The sequence below is a fragment of the Lynx canadensis genome, chromosome A2, assembly GCF_007474595.2.
Source record: "Lynx canadensis isolate LIC74 chromosome A2, mLynCan4.pri.v2, whole genome shotgun sequence".
Classification (NCBI taxonomy): Eukaryota; Metazoa; Chordata; class Mammalia; order Carnivora; family Felidae; genus Lynx; species Lynx canadensis.
Genome location: NC_044304.2, coordinates 20,201,340 through 20,216,566, shown reverse-complemented (window position 1 = coordinate 20,216,566; position 15,227 = coordinate 20,201,340). Strand labels below are relative to the sequence as shown.

At 38.3% G+C, this 15,227-nt stretch overlaps 1 protein-coding gene and 1 pseudogene across 1 annotated transcript in view; one reads left to right on the top strand and one right to left on the bottom strand.

Annotated features, from left to right (window-relative positions):
• RAD54L2 (RAD54 like 2) overlaps positions 1-15,227 on the bottom strand; it is a 111,399-nt gene that overhangs the window by 36,416 nt on the left and 59,756 nt on the right.
• Positions 4,284-4,720, top strand: LOC115508327 (annotated as a pseudogene).

Sequence of the window (15,227 nt, the reverse complement as noted above, 5' to 3'; positions counted from 1 at the left end):
CCATAACTTATCACTGTACACCCATTTAGGGTGGCTACTATCAAAACAAAATAAATAAAAGTATTAGCAAGGATGTGGAGAACCTTGTGCACTATTGGCAAGAATGCACAATGATGGCACAAAAAAAGACACTCAGATCAACGGAACAGAATAGAGAACCCAGAAATGGACCCACAAATGTATGGTCAACGAATCTTCGACAAAGCAGGAAAGAATATCCAGTGGAATAAAGACAGTCTCTTCAGCAAGTGCTGCTGGGAAAACTGGACAGTGACATGCAGAAAAATGAACCTGGACAACTTTCTTACACCATACACAAAAATAAACTCAAAATGGATGAAAGACCTAAAAGTAAGACAGGAAGCCATCAAAATCCATGATGATCCAGGAAAAAGCAGGCAAAAACCTCTTTGATCTTGGCCGCAGCAACTTCTTACTCAACACATCTCTGGAGGCAAGGGAAACAAAAGCAAAAATGAACTATTGGGACCTCATCAAAAGAAAAAGCTTCTGCACAGTGAAGGAAACAATCAGCAAAACTAAAAGGCAACCGACAGAATGGGAAAAGATATTTGCAAAGGACATATCAGATAAAGGGTTAGTATCCAAAATCTATAAAGAACTTATCCAACTCAACACCCAAATAACAAATAATCCAGTGAAGAAATGGGCAAAAGACATGAATAGACACTTCTCAAAGAAGACATCCAGATGGCCGACTGACACATGAAAAAATGCTCAACATCACTCATCTTCAGGAAAATACAACTCAAAACCACAATGAGATACCACCTTACCCCTGTCAGAATGGCTAACATTAACAACTCAGGCAATGACAGCTGTTGGTGAGGATGTGGAGAAAGAGGATCTCTTTTGCATTGCTGGTAGGAATGCAAGTTGGTGCAGCCACTCTGGAAAACAGTATGGAGATTCCTCAAAAAATTAAAAATAGAACTACCTTACGACCCAGCAATTGCACTACTAGGTATTTATCCAAGGGATACAAGTATGCTGTTTCAAAGGGGCACATGCTCCTCAATGTTTACAGCAGCATTATCAACAATATCCAAAGTATGGAAAGAGCCCAAATGTCCATTGATGGATGAATGGATAAAGAAGATATGGTGTATATATATATATATATATATATATATATATATATATATATATACCACACACACACACACACACACACACACACACACACACAAATGGAGTATTACTCGGCAATTAAAAAGAATGAAATCTTGCCATTTGCAACAATGTGGATGGAACTGGAGGGTATTATGCTAAGTGAAATTAGTCAGAGAAAGACAAGTATCATATGACTTCACTCATATGAGGACTTTAAGACACAGAACAGATGAACATAAGGGAAGGGAAACAAAAATAATATAAAACAGGGAGGGGGACAAAACATAAGAGACTCTTAAACATGGAGAACTAACAGAGGGTTACTGGAGGGGTTGTGGGAGGGGGGATGGGCTAAATGGGTAGGGGGCATTAGGGAATCTACTCCTGAAATTATTGTTGCACTATATGCTAATTTGGATGTAAATTTAAAAAATAAAATTAAAAAAAGAATAAATCAAATTGAATTCATCATTATTCTCCCCCCCCCCAAAAAAAAAGAATGCACAATGACACAGCTGCTATGGAAAACAGTAGGGCAATCCCTCAATAAGTTAGAACACTGGAGTGCCATGTGATCCAGCCATTCCACTTCTGGACATATACTCAAAAGAACTGAAAGCAGAGTCTTGACATACAGTCTTGCTCACAGGATCATTATTCATAATAGCTAAAACAAGGAAACAACCTAGGTATCCACTGATGGATAAAAGGGTAAGTAAAATGTGATATATACATACAATAGAATACTATTCAGCCTTAGAAAGAAATTCTGACACATGCCACAACGTGATTCTTTTTGTTTCTTTTATTATTTATTTTTAAATTTACATCCAAGTTAGTTAGCATCTAGTGCAATAATGATTTCAGAAGTAGATTCTAGTGATTCATCCCCTATGTATAACACCCAGTGCTTCATTAAGAAAAACAAGTGTCTTTCTTAATGCCCCTTACTCATTTAGCCCATCCCCCCACCCACAACCCCTCCAGCAACGCTGTTCGTTCTCTGTATTTAAGAGTCTCTTATGTTTTGTCCCCTTCCCTGTTTTTATATTATTTTTGCTTCCCTCCCCTTATGTTCATCTTTTTTGTATCTTAAATTCCACATATGAGTGAAGTCATATATTTGTCTTTCTCTGACTTATTTTGCTTGGCATAATACCCTCTAGTTCCATCCACATAGTTGCAAATGGCAAGATCTCATTTTTTTTTTTAATTTTTTTTCAACGTTTATTTATTTTTGGGACAGAGAGAGACAGAGCATGAACGGGGGAGGGGCAGAGAGAGAGGGAGACACAGAATCGGAAACAGGCTCCAGGCTCTGAGCCATCAGCCCAGAGCCCGACGCGGGGCTCGAACTCACGGAGCGCGAGATCGTGACCTGGCTGAAGTCGGACGCTTAACCGACTGCGCCACCCAGGCGCCCCCCTTTTTTTTTTTTTTTTGATTGTCAAGTAATACTGCATTGTGTGTGTATATATATACACACACACACACACACACACACACACACACACACACACACCACATCTTCTTTATCCATTTACCCATCGATGGACAATTGGGCTGTTTCCATATTTTGGCTAATGCCGATAGTACTGCTATAAACATTGGGGTGCATGTGCCCCTTTGAAACAGCACACCTGTATCCCGTGGATAAATACCTAGTAGTGCAATTGCTGGGTTACAACGTGATTCTTGAGGACATGATGTTAAATTAAATAATTCAGTCACAAAAGGACAAATACTGCATGATTCTATTTATATGAAGTATTTAGCATAGTTAAAATAAAGACAGAAAGTGATGGAGAGTGATGATTTAAAGGGTACAGAGTTTCAATATGGGATGATTAAAAAGTTCTGGTAATGGATAGTGGTGAAGGTTACAAAACAGTGTAAATGTACTTAATGCCACAGAATTCTACACTTTAAAATGGCCAAAATGGTAAATTTCATGTTACATATATTTTAACACACACATACACACAGTTGGCTTAGTCATTGCACTAAGTTAAAGAAGTCTGACACAAAAGGCCTCATATTGTACAATTCCACTTATAGAAATGCCCAGAACAAGTAAATCTATATAGATAGCAAGCAGGATAGTGGTTGCAAGGGGCTGAGATAGAGGGTAATGGGAGTGCCTGCCTATGGATAACAGGGTTGTTTCTTGGAGTAATGAAAATGTTCTGAAATTAGACAGTAGTGATAGTTAAAAGCCTTGTGAATATACTAAAAATCATTGAATTATAACTTTAAAATGTACCTCAATAAGAATATATACATATTTTTAAATGTTGGCTTGGTGCTTCTGCTTCCAGCTAAGATGGAATAGCTTGAGGCAAACCACTGCTTGCACTAAGAATAGCTAGAAACATGTTATTGAATTTAAAAACAACAAAACCTTTTTGAAGGCATTGAAGAGATGCTGAGAGAACCAGAAGTAGAAGGGACAAGATTACAGAGAAAGGGAAATTAAGAAGAGGTGAGCTAGCATTCTCCTGCCATTTATTCCCCTCTTTTGCCAAGTCTGAGTGTTGGGGCAAACTGAGAGTCATCCAAACTGAGGGCTGTTAATAAAAAGCAAAGAAACCAGAACTTTTGACAATTTCATGAGGCTAAAAAGACAAAAATTGAAGACATGAGGGACCATGATCCTAATGAAATGGGAAAAGCAAAACTGAGCCAAAAACTCAGTTCATTTTCATCAGGTCATTTGCTTTGCTCTAAAGGTGAGATGGGAGACTAAAAAGCTAAGCTAAAAGCCACTGAAAAGCAGAGAATATGTTTCTGCAATCTCAAGGTGCAGAGAAGGATTAGAAATTTAGGAACCACCAGAGCAGATGGTTCCAGGGAACACCTTCGTTCTCAAGTGGAACCTATGGGATGGCCTTACTCTAGAAACAGGGGTGTGCCAGGAGTAAACAAAGGCTTATAAACTATGATCTGACATTTATTCAGCTTTGTCCTGCTGGATTAGGGTGATCAGCCCCACTGTATGTGCCTAGAAGAAAAGGAAAACTTCTCTAAAGATATTATCCATAGTCTCTATAACTTTTTATGTACACTGCCCAGCATTCAATGAAAAATTACCAGCTATGCCAGGAGACAAGACCAAATGATCAAAAACTAAGAGGGAAAATCCTGGAATCATGGCCCAGTTTGTCCGTAACCTCACGGAGAAGGCCCCAGAGCTGGTGAAGGCTGCTGTGACTTGCTCAAAGACTCAATTGGCCACATTTTGACACTATGCCAAGGTTGAGTTGGTTCCTCCAACCCCTGCTGAGATCCCTACAGCTATTCAGAGCTTGAAAAAAATAGTCAAGAGTGCTCAAACTGGTAGCTTCAAACAGCTCACAGTTAAGGAAGCTCTGCTGAATGGTTTGGTGGCTACTGAGGTGTGGATGTGATTTTATGTCAGCGAGATCATAGGAAAGCGTGGCATCATTGGCTATAATGTTTGAAGACCAATCTTTAACATCTGTCTATACTTGGTTTGTTATTTGAGTGTTTTTGGACCATGTGTGATCAGACTGGTATTTGAATAAAATAAGATAATGTATCAAAAAAAAAAAACAAAACAAAAACTAAGAGGTGATAAACAGACAACAGAACCAGAATCACTGGTGGTCTAGACACTTAAAAAATAATAATAATAAATAACTGATAAAATGTGCAAGAAAACAAAGAAATGGAGAAAATGAAAACAGGGATAATGTCACCATATAATCAGACTCAATAAAAAAAGACAATCAAAGGGAAATTCTAGAAATAACATATATAATAACTGGAATCAAGAAGCTCTATGGATGACAGGTAGGATAAATAGAAAAAAACAAAACACAACAAAAAACCATTCCTAGGGAGCTTATAGCAAAACTTTTGAAAACTAATACCAAATAAAAAGCTGTACAAGTAGTCGCAAGTGGGGGAGAACACATTACCTTCAAAGGAGCAACAATAGGAATGGCAATGTATTTTTCAGACATGAAAGATGCTAGAAGACAGTGGAAAATCTTCTAAGTGTTGAAAGAAAATAACTGGCAACCTAGAATTTTGTACCAGCTAATACATCATTCAAAAATGAGGGCAAAATAAAGCAATTTTCAGACAAACAGAAACACACATTAAATTTGTTGCCAAAAAACATTTTCAAACCTAAATACCAAAGGGAGTCCTTGAGCCAGAAAAAAAATGATCTCAGACAAGAAAGAAAGAAAGAAAGAAAGAAAGAAAGAAAGAAAAGAAAAGAAATGAAGGAATGAAAAGCACCATAAAAGGAAAGGCTCCTAACCTCTTCTAGTTGGTACCACCCTATTTGATGTTTGCTCAAATAAACTCCTAAAAATAAATAAATAAATAAATAAATAAATAAATAAATAAATAAATAAAGGAACAAAAAGGGTATAGATGAGGCAAATATAATGAATACTGACTATAGAAAAACAATAACATTTTATAGCATTTAAAATGTGTAGAATTAAGGGGTGCCTGGGTGACTCAGTCAGTTAAACATCTGACTTCAGCTCAGGTCATGATCTCCCAGTTCACAGGTTCAAGCCCATGTCAGGCTCTGCACTGACAGCTCAGAGCCTGAAGCCTGTTTCAGATTCTGTGTCCCCCCCTCTCTCTGCCCCTTCCCCACTCATGCTCACTCACTCACTCTTTCTCTCTCTCTCTCTCAAAAGTAAACATTAAAAAAATTTTTTAAGTAAAATGTGTAGAGTTAAAATAAGGATATATAACCTAAAAGGCAGGAAAGAAGTAAACAGATTTAAAATGCTGTAAGGTTAAAAATAAATAATAAGATAAGATAAGATAAGATAAGATAAGATAAGATAAGATAAAATGTTCTCAGGTTCTAATACAGTTGGGGAAGTAATAAAAGCAATGATTTATATTAGACAAGGATGCATACCATAACCTAAATAACCACTAAAAGCATGGTAAAAGATTATATAACTAACAAGCCAATAGGGAGAAAACTGAATCATACAAAAACAAAAACAAAAACAAAAACAAAAACAAAAACAAAAAAATGCCAACAACTTGATTAATCCAAAGGAAGAAGAACAAAATAGAAGATGATATAGAAAATAAACAGCAAGATGATAAATTTTAACACAACTCTATCAATAATTACATAAACTATAAATTGACTAAATATTTCAATTCAAAGACTAAAACTGTCAGACTGAATCAAAAAAACAAAACCCAACTAACTGGTGCAAGCATGAAAAACAAATAAGAACAGAGAAAAAGTTGAAAGTAAAAGAATAGACCAAAAAAAAAAAAAAAGTAAAAGAATAAACACTAATAAACACTAATCAAAAGCTGACATAGATCTATCTATACCAAATCAGGTGAAAGAGACATTAGGGTAAGAAGCATTACTAGAAATAAAAAGGGATGTTTCATAATGACAAAAGGTCATTGTACAAAGAAAATATAACAATATCAATTCTGTATACACACAACACCTTAGTGTCAAAATACATTAAAACTGACAAAACTGAAAGAAGAAATACAGAAATCTACAATCATAATGAGAGACTAACAAGTCTCTTTCAAGAATATGAGCCAACAGACAAAAACACCAGTAAGGCTATACAAGAACTGAATGAAACAACAAACCTGAATTAACAAACATATTTAGAACACTTCACTCAACAATGACAAAACACACATTGTTTTCAACAGCTCATGCATCATTTATCAAAATTGTCTATATACTGCACCATAAAGCAAACCTCAACAAATTTCAAACAAGTGAAATCATTCAGAGTATGTATCTGACCACAGTGAGAGCAGCATAGAGATACTAGAAGCCTAGCAGTGCTAGGGGAAGAGCAATGCCAGGGGAATTGGGGAGTTGTAGACTTGCCAGAGTTTAAAGATGTCATTAACATTTTATATAACACCCCTACCATCCTGCTGAGACAAAAGAAAGGCTGTCCCTAAGAGTATGAACCACATTCTACAGTAAGACCTATATACTGGATCCTCCCTAACAAAGCCTAAAACCAAGCCCTGACAAGGTCTGCAAGAAGAGAGAATTTAGAGATTGAGTCCTACCAAATTAGATTGGAAAACATCTTGGGCTTTTCACAGATTGGTACCAAAATGGCATAAAACCAAGGCTTCATAAGTTCAAGGTGATGGATCAATCAGTAACTGAGCTGCCTGTGAAAATTAGAATGAACAAGAATGAAGAGCCTCTACAATATATTACGCACAAAGACCATTTTATTTACTCAAAAATCACCAGATATGCAAAGAAACAGGAAAGTATCCATAGTCAAGAAAAATTCAATCAGGAGAAATCTAGGGGCACCTGTCTGGCTCAGTCAGTAGAGCTTGCAACTCTTGATCTTGGAGTGGTGAGTTTCAGCCCCACACTGGGGGTAGAGCTTACTTTAAAAAAATTGAAAAAGAAAGGAAGGCAGACAGGAAGGGAGGGAAGGAGGGAAATCTAGATGGCCTAGATATTAGACTGTCAGCCAAGCAGCAACCAAAAGAAATAATAAATGTTATTGTTTTAAATCATTTAAGTTTTGGGGAAATTTATGACACAGTATTAGTAACTGAAACAGAAACTTGGTACTTGGGGTAAATAAGAATAAACAAATTAATAAAAAATTAGAGTATGGTTTTGCGTTTGGTGTTAAGTGGTGAGAAGAAGCTGGAAGGGTCATAAGGAAACTGGTCATAAAAGCCCAAAGGGTCTCAAGGAGATTATTGATGAAGGCTTAAAGGAAAATGTTACAGAAAGCTAAAGGAAAAGAAACACTGTTTCAGACAGTTTAGCAACTCTATCACCAGTAGTAACATGGAAAATTGATATCAAATCCAGGGTAGACCTGTAAGATCCTTTGTTATGATTTCAGAAATATTTAAAGTAGTGCCTCATAGACCTTTTCAAACAGACTAAAAGCCTCCTAAAGATTTTGCAGGCATGCCTAGAAGATCTCTGTTAAACAAAAGACTTAGAAAAAAGTCTTCAGATAAGAGAAACTGTACTTAGGGAGTGAATTCAAGAAACTACAACTAAAAGCCACATTCACACATGGATCTGAGTTAGATGACAAGATCTTGGACTATAAACTGATGCTGAAATGGAATGAAACTTTGAGGGTCTTGAGGAAAGGGGGCAGTGTATTTTGCATGTGGGATGATGTGAATTACTGTGGCCAGAGGCTGGAATGTGGCAGTCTTTTTTCCAAAGATGAATATAACAATATCTTTCATCCCAATGCTTTCCCTCAGTTTGACCCTGATCCTCCTCCTATTGAGAAATAAATTCTAATCTTTTTCTCTTGAATCTGGATGGGCTTATGACTTGCTTATAACCAAAAGAATAAGACAGAAGTTGACACTATAACTTCCAAGGCTAGCATCAAAGGCAATGTAACTTCCACTTTGCTATTTTAACTGTGGCCACTATCTGCAACTGAAATTGACAGAAGTCTAAAATTCTTATGAAAATGCAAAAGTCCTACAGTAATCAAAATAATTTTTTAAGACAATAATGAAGTTGGAACTCTTGTACTATCTGATTGAAACTACAGTAATTATGATTTTGCCTAGGGATAAACATAGTAATTAATATAATACAGTCCAGAATTAGACCACACATTTATAGTCAATTGATTCTTTGTAAAGGTAATTAAAAGTAATTCAATGGAGAAAGATAATCTTTCCAACACACCATTTGCAACAGATACAATTCTCACCTCATTACATATTATACATAAACAATAATTCAAAATGGATCAAGGCCTAAATATAAAAGCTTAAACTATAAAACTTCTAGCAGAAAATGTAGTAGAAAATATTCACAACTTTAGGGTTAGTAAAGATTTCTTTTCTTTTCTTTTTTTTTTTAATGTTTATTTTTGAAAGAAAGAAAGAGTGAGAGTAGGGGAGGGACAGAGAGAGAGGGAGACACAGAATCCCAAGCAGGCTCCAGGCTCCAAGCTGTCAGCACAGAGCTTCATGCAGGGCTCGAAACCATGAACTGTGAGATCATGACCTGAGGTGAAGTCAGACACTCGACCAACTGAGCCACCCAGGCACCCCTAGGGTAAGTAAAGATTTCTTAAGCAGGATACAAAAAGCTTGAACCACAAGCGAAAAAAATGATAAAAGTGCTTCATCAAAATTAAAAACTTCTGCTCTTCACAAGACATCCTTAAAAAAAAAAAAAATGAGGGGTTCCTGGGTGGCTCGGTTGGGCGTCTGACTCTTGATTTCCGCTTAGGTCATGATTTCACAGTTTGTGGGTTTGAGCCGCGCATTGGGCTCTGTGCTGATGGCAAGGAGCCTGGTTGGGATTTTTCTCTCTCCCTCTCTCTCTGCCCCTCCCCTGCTCACGCTTTCTCCACACCCCCCTCTCAAAATAAACACTTAAGAACAAAGATGTTGATGAAAACCACATTCCAATCTTTAAAATATGCCTCTTTTCCACCCATGAAATAAATGACCACTGAACAATGGAAAAGCTTATTTAAAGTGACTACAATAAAATTACAGATTTTTTTTTTACAACAAAGAACACTATCAACAATGTTAAGAGATAAGCCACAGACTAGATGCTACTTATAAAATAAATAGCAAAGGAGTTGTAAGTGTAATAAAGAATACTTACAAATCTGAAAAACTTCATCGCCTACAGTAGTCAAAACCGAAATCATTACTTCAGAAATGTAGGCTGGTTCTTGAAGTATTCCCACACTTACTCCAATCACTCAACTTTATTATTCCATCAGCCACGAGAAAACTCACACTAATTTTTTCCCCTCCTTAACTGAAGTCTCCATGCTAAACACTAATGCTGATCATATACACTCAGCCTGATTTACCCCATCCTTCCATCCCCCCAAATTCCAGAAGCAACACGACACCTAGCCATTGTAACACATTAAGGGAGGGAAACCCCACTACCCAGCATGCAAAGTTGAAGAGCTGAATCCTATCTGGAAACAGCTGCAGCCCATCCAAGAGCAACATATGACCCAAGGCACCTGGTGACCATGGCACCTAGCGATCTTCAGTCAGCTGCCTGGGGTGGGGAGAGCTCTTCCTTCCAGATCTGCTAAAGGTCTCGAGTGATAATAGACTGGCCACTCTTTCCTCAAAATTTTCCCTTGTAATTTTACTTCCAAAGGTCTCTTAACTGTCTAATAAAGATTTTTAAAAAAGATTATGTGAGGGGTGCCTGGGTGGCTCAGTCAGTTGAGCTTCAGATCCTCTGTCCCTGCTTCTCTGCCCCTTCCCAGCTTGCACTATCTCTCTCAAAAACAAATGAAACATTAAAAAAAAAAAAAACTTCGGGGTGCCTGAGTGGCCTAGTTGGTTGAGCGACCAAATCTTAATTTTGGCTCAGGTCATGATCTCACGGTTTGTGAGAACCAGCTCCGCGTGGGTCTCTGCACTGACAGCACGGAGCCTGCTTGGGATTCTCTTTCTCCTTCTCTCTGTCCCTTCCCCGCTTGTGCTCTCTCTCTCCCAAAATAAATAAATAAACGTTAAAATAAAAAATTAAATAAATACTTTTAAAAATAATAAAAAATTTAAAAAACATCACCCTAAATCAATCAATCAATCAATAAATAGGGACTAGGCTAAGGACCTTAGTGGGAAGACTGAAGCAATGGACTATTGCCTTGCTTATTTCCCAAAGTATGAGTGATGCAAACATGGGAGAAATAAAAATAGAATTAAATACTCAAGCAAATTATTCCTGGAAACTTCAGGATCACTAAAGGGTCAGTGCTTCCTCCACCTGCCATTCAGCACTATAAGGAATAAAGTGGTTCTGGAAGCTGCAGCTGCTTGATGTTATATAACCAGAGAGAAGTGTCAAGACTGGAGCTGGTTCAAGGGACATGTCAGTCCATGCTGGGCTTCCTGCTCTTCTGTGACTCCAATTGGCAGCCTCTCTCAAGGAGGCTAGAAAGCAATCTCCAGGCATCCCCACTGAGCCTGACAGCTGAGTGTAAGAGGGGAAAACAGGATCTCAGCATCATCAAAGTGGGGGTTTTAAAAGAAGAATGAAGAGAATAAGCCTGTTTATGGCCTTGGGGAACTGTTGCCCCTCCCTCTGGATCTCAGGCTGGCAAAACCCCACACCCATTCTCCTGCCTGCAAACCCACTTTAAATGGTGGCAGAAGCACAGAATAACATACAAATCTTTCCATAACATGCAAACTCCACTAGGACTCCCATGTAAGGGTGTCCACAACAAGCAAGAAGAAACTAGGATGGCATTAAGTGCTGCCTCTTTTAAGAGGGAATGAGCAAAGAGAAATAGCAAAAGCTCATTCTGTGTCTTTTGAGAGAGGACTTGTGTACACACACTAAGGTGATAATCCTTCAAAATGTGTTACTTGTGTCTGTTAACCTAGAAGACAGTAAAGCTGGTCCAATGGACAAACAAAAGCGTGCTAGGGATCTGTATTGCAGGGAGGAGGTGGGGGAAGGTCAATCAACAGAACTTTTACTTTTTCATTCTACTCATGAACATTTTGATGTATTGAGGCTACCAACCACAAAAAATAAAACCTCAAATTCCCAGAAGGATTCATTAGGTGAGAAAAGGCTGTGAACAAAGAGTAGGGTTTCACAAGCAAAGCATCAAATCAGACTTCACAACAGACATCATGAAGGGAAAGCACAGGAGGCAAGAGAGAAGATACCTTTGCAAAATGCCCAAATTAGAGAATACTGCTACAGCACATAATTTCTTCCACAAAATGCATTCATGTACAACTGAAACATTTAAACAATCCCGTCAGAATTTCTGATCTGAGAGCAGAGAACAGGGTAGGTTGAGGAGCAGATGCTCTGGAGGACAGGACAGGACAGGACTCACTCTCCACACCCCAACCTGAAGAGAGCATCATTAAAAGTCATGCCTTGGCAAAATAATAAACTAGTGCAGATTACAGACTCTCGGAATAGTCTCATTGGCTGGAACCTTAAATGTTAACTCCATGAATGCAAAAGGTTAGAGAGTTGCTCTGATCAAAGAAAGACTGGTAAGGCCCTTTCTGGCTGATCATATTAAAAATAAAACAACAAAGGGGCGCCTGGGTGGCGCAGTCGGTTAAGCGTCCGACTTCAGCCAGGTCACGATCTCGTGGTCCGTGAGTTCGAGCCCCGCGTCGGGCTCTGGGCTGATGGCTCGGAGCCTGGAGCCTGTTTCCGATTCTGTGTCTCCCTCTCTCTCTGCCCCTCCCCCGTTCATGCTCTGTCTCTCTCTGTCCCAAAAATAAATAAACGTTGGAAAAAAAAAAATAAATTAAAAAAAATAAATAAATAAATAAAACAACAAGGATGCCTGGCTGGTTCAGTCAGTAGAGCATGAGACTGTTGATCTTGGGATCATGAGTCTGAGCCCCATGTTGGGTGCAGGGATTACTTAAAAATTAATTAATTAATTAAATTTAATTTAAGAAATAAAAATAAAACAACAAACCTTTTCCTTGGGGCTGTAGAAAATGCAAAGAAAATTTGTACTTATCCAGGAGCACATTACACAACAGCCTTGCTTCCTAATGGGTGAAGGGGACAATTAAAAGAAGAGTGGCTAAGAACATAAGCACAAAGTCTCTATAGTGGAAGAGCATTCCGTAGTAGCTCTCCCAGCATCCCACACCCCACAGAGTAGCAACTCTTTAGACCTCCACCACACTCAGTGACCATCAAGGGAAAAAAGCCTCATTCATTCTTGCTTTCTCTCATCTCCTCATATTCAGTCATGAATTCTGTGCCCTAAGAAGTTACCTAAATATCCCTCTCTTCTTCTCTCCACACCACTGTACTACCTGGTCTGGATTCTTGCTCTGGCCTCCAGAGTCTCCCTGCCTCCCTGCAATCCACACTGCAGAAAGAGTGAGCTTTGTGAATCCGCTCTAGTCACAGTCTCCACCCACCCAGGATCTTTTAAAACACTTTAAAACTATCCCTTCTGCTCTTAGGATAAAATCTGAAATCCTTCATGCCTTTCCTGATTGCTAGCTCACTACCTGACTACCAAAAACCTCCCTCCACCCACCCACTCTCAGTTCCATGTTCTCTAGCCTCAAAAGCATGGTGCTCTCAGAGGCTCTGGGCCTTTGCAGATGCTGTGTCCCTCTTTTCTCATTTCCTTATCTAACAGGGATGTGTTAGATTCTAATTTAATTGTAACCCATATTCTCTTTCAGGTCTCTGCCTAAAAGCCTATAGAAGACCATCTCTAGGTTTCTTCCTTTTTATTTTTATTTCAGCATGTGCTCAACATTGTTAGGCTGCAGTGCCTGTCAATATATCTGGGGAGACAAGGTTAGTAACTGATGCTTTCTCTCTTGGTACGCTGTTTGGGGAATTTTATTCAAATCTGGCACATCCTGCTTCTGTACTCTAAATTGGACCAAAGACTACTATAAGATTTCAGAATACAATTTACAAAACACTTAAAGACACTCCTTCAGGAGGATTGCTGGGAACTGTGAAGTCAGGGCAGACAAAGTAGCTGGTGAATAGCTACAGGCCCAGCACCAGGTCTGCAGTGAGCCCTACTAGATTTGGATCCCATGCACTGCATCCCCAGTCATGTCCAAGGCCATTACAAATACTATAAACATTAACTCATTCAGTCCTCAAAACAGCCCTATTAAGTAGATAGTGCTACCATTATTCCCATTTTACAGATAAGGAAATTTGCTCAAAAAGCCATTAAGTAGTAAAGATAGGATCTAAACCTAGGTGACTGATCTGTCTCCAGAGTTCATGCTCTTAGCCACCACACTGCATAATTTCCCCTCTATTCCCATTTCCCTGAAAGTTATGTGGAAAAAAAATAGAGTTCAGAGACAGCTATGTATGTACTGTGCCTCAGTTTATAACAAAAGGTACAGGAAAATGCAATGCAGAATGCTGAATCAATTAGATAATCATATTTGGAAATGAGAAGGATGAACCTTGACCCCTACCTCACACCATACAAAAATCAATTCACGATGGATCACTGACCTAAATGTGAAGGTAAAACATTTAAAGCTTCTAAAAAATAACAATATCTTCATGACCTTGGGGAAGCACTAAAGCACTAAACATAAAGGGTAAAAATAAATTTGATTTCATTATAATTAAAACATCTATTCATCAAAAATACAATATAAAAAGGAGCATAAAACTGCAAAATAAGCCCCACAAAACACAATTAAAAGTGAAAAACCAAGCAATATAGAAGGAAAAGATGTGTGTGTGTGTGTGTGTGTGTGTGTGTGTGTGTGTGTGTGTACCCAATAAGACTCATAACCAGATATGAAGAATTCCAATCAATAAGAAATAGATGAAAGGAAAGAAAAATGTTCCAAAAAATGTGTTCAGACACTTTACAAGACTGAAAATGGTCATAAGCATATAGAAAAAGCCTAACATCTTAAATAATCAGGGAAATGCAAATTAAACTCACAGTCAGAAGTTCCCACCCCCTGGATTATTGGGAAAGAGGGTTGAAGGTCCTACAAAGTCACTCTGAACAACTGGGTCAACATCTGACATGCTTTCCTGCCGCAGATTTACAAACAATCTTCTGCCCCCAGCACACCTGAACTCTGCACCTTTGTGTCTTTAAGCCTGGCACACAGAAAAGGACAGGAAATGGTTGCAAAATTGGCACTACTTCATTTCTAGTAAGAAGTCACCCTAAATTCTTGATTTAGGCTACTCTAAAAAATCAGTCCAACAACAGATATCCAACTTGTCTCAGGAAGAGGTGATACAACTTTCTGGGGAAGGGAAGAGGATAAAACAAATACAGAATAAAAAGATCTGTGGTGAATCTGTAATTTAAGGACTGGTGCTGGTCATCTAAGTTGAGAAAAAAATGCTAAAATGCAATAGAGAGCTATTTATACTGTCTGTCTTGCATTCAGGTCACATGGCTAAACTGGCCTTCCATGCAGATTCACAGCCCTTTTCTCCACTTTGGTGATTCCTCTTTGTTCCTAAAAACATGCCCATACTTCCACGTCTTCATCCAGAATGAGAAAACAACAGATCTAGAGTTCAGGTTGCAGAATTTCATCTTGCAGAAGTGAACCTG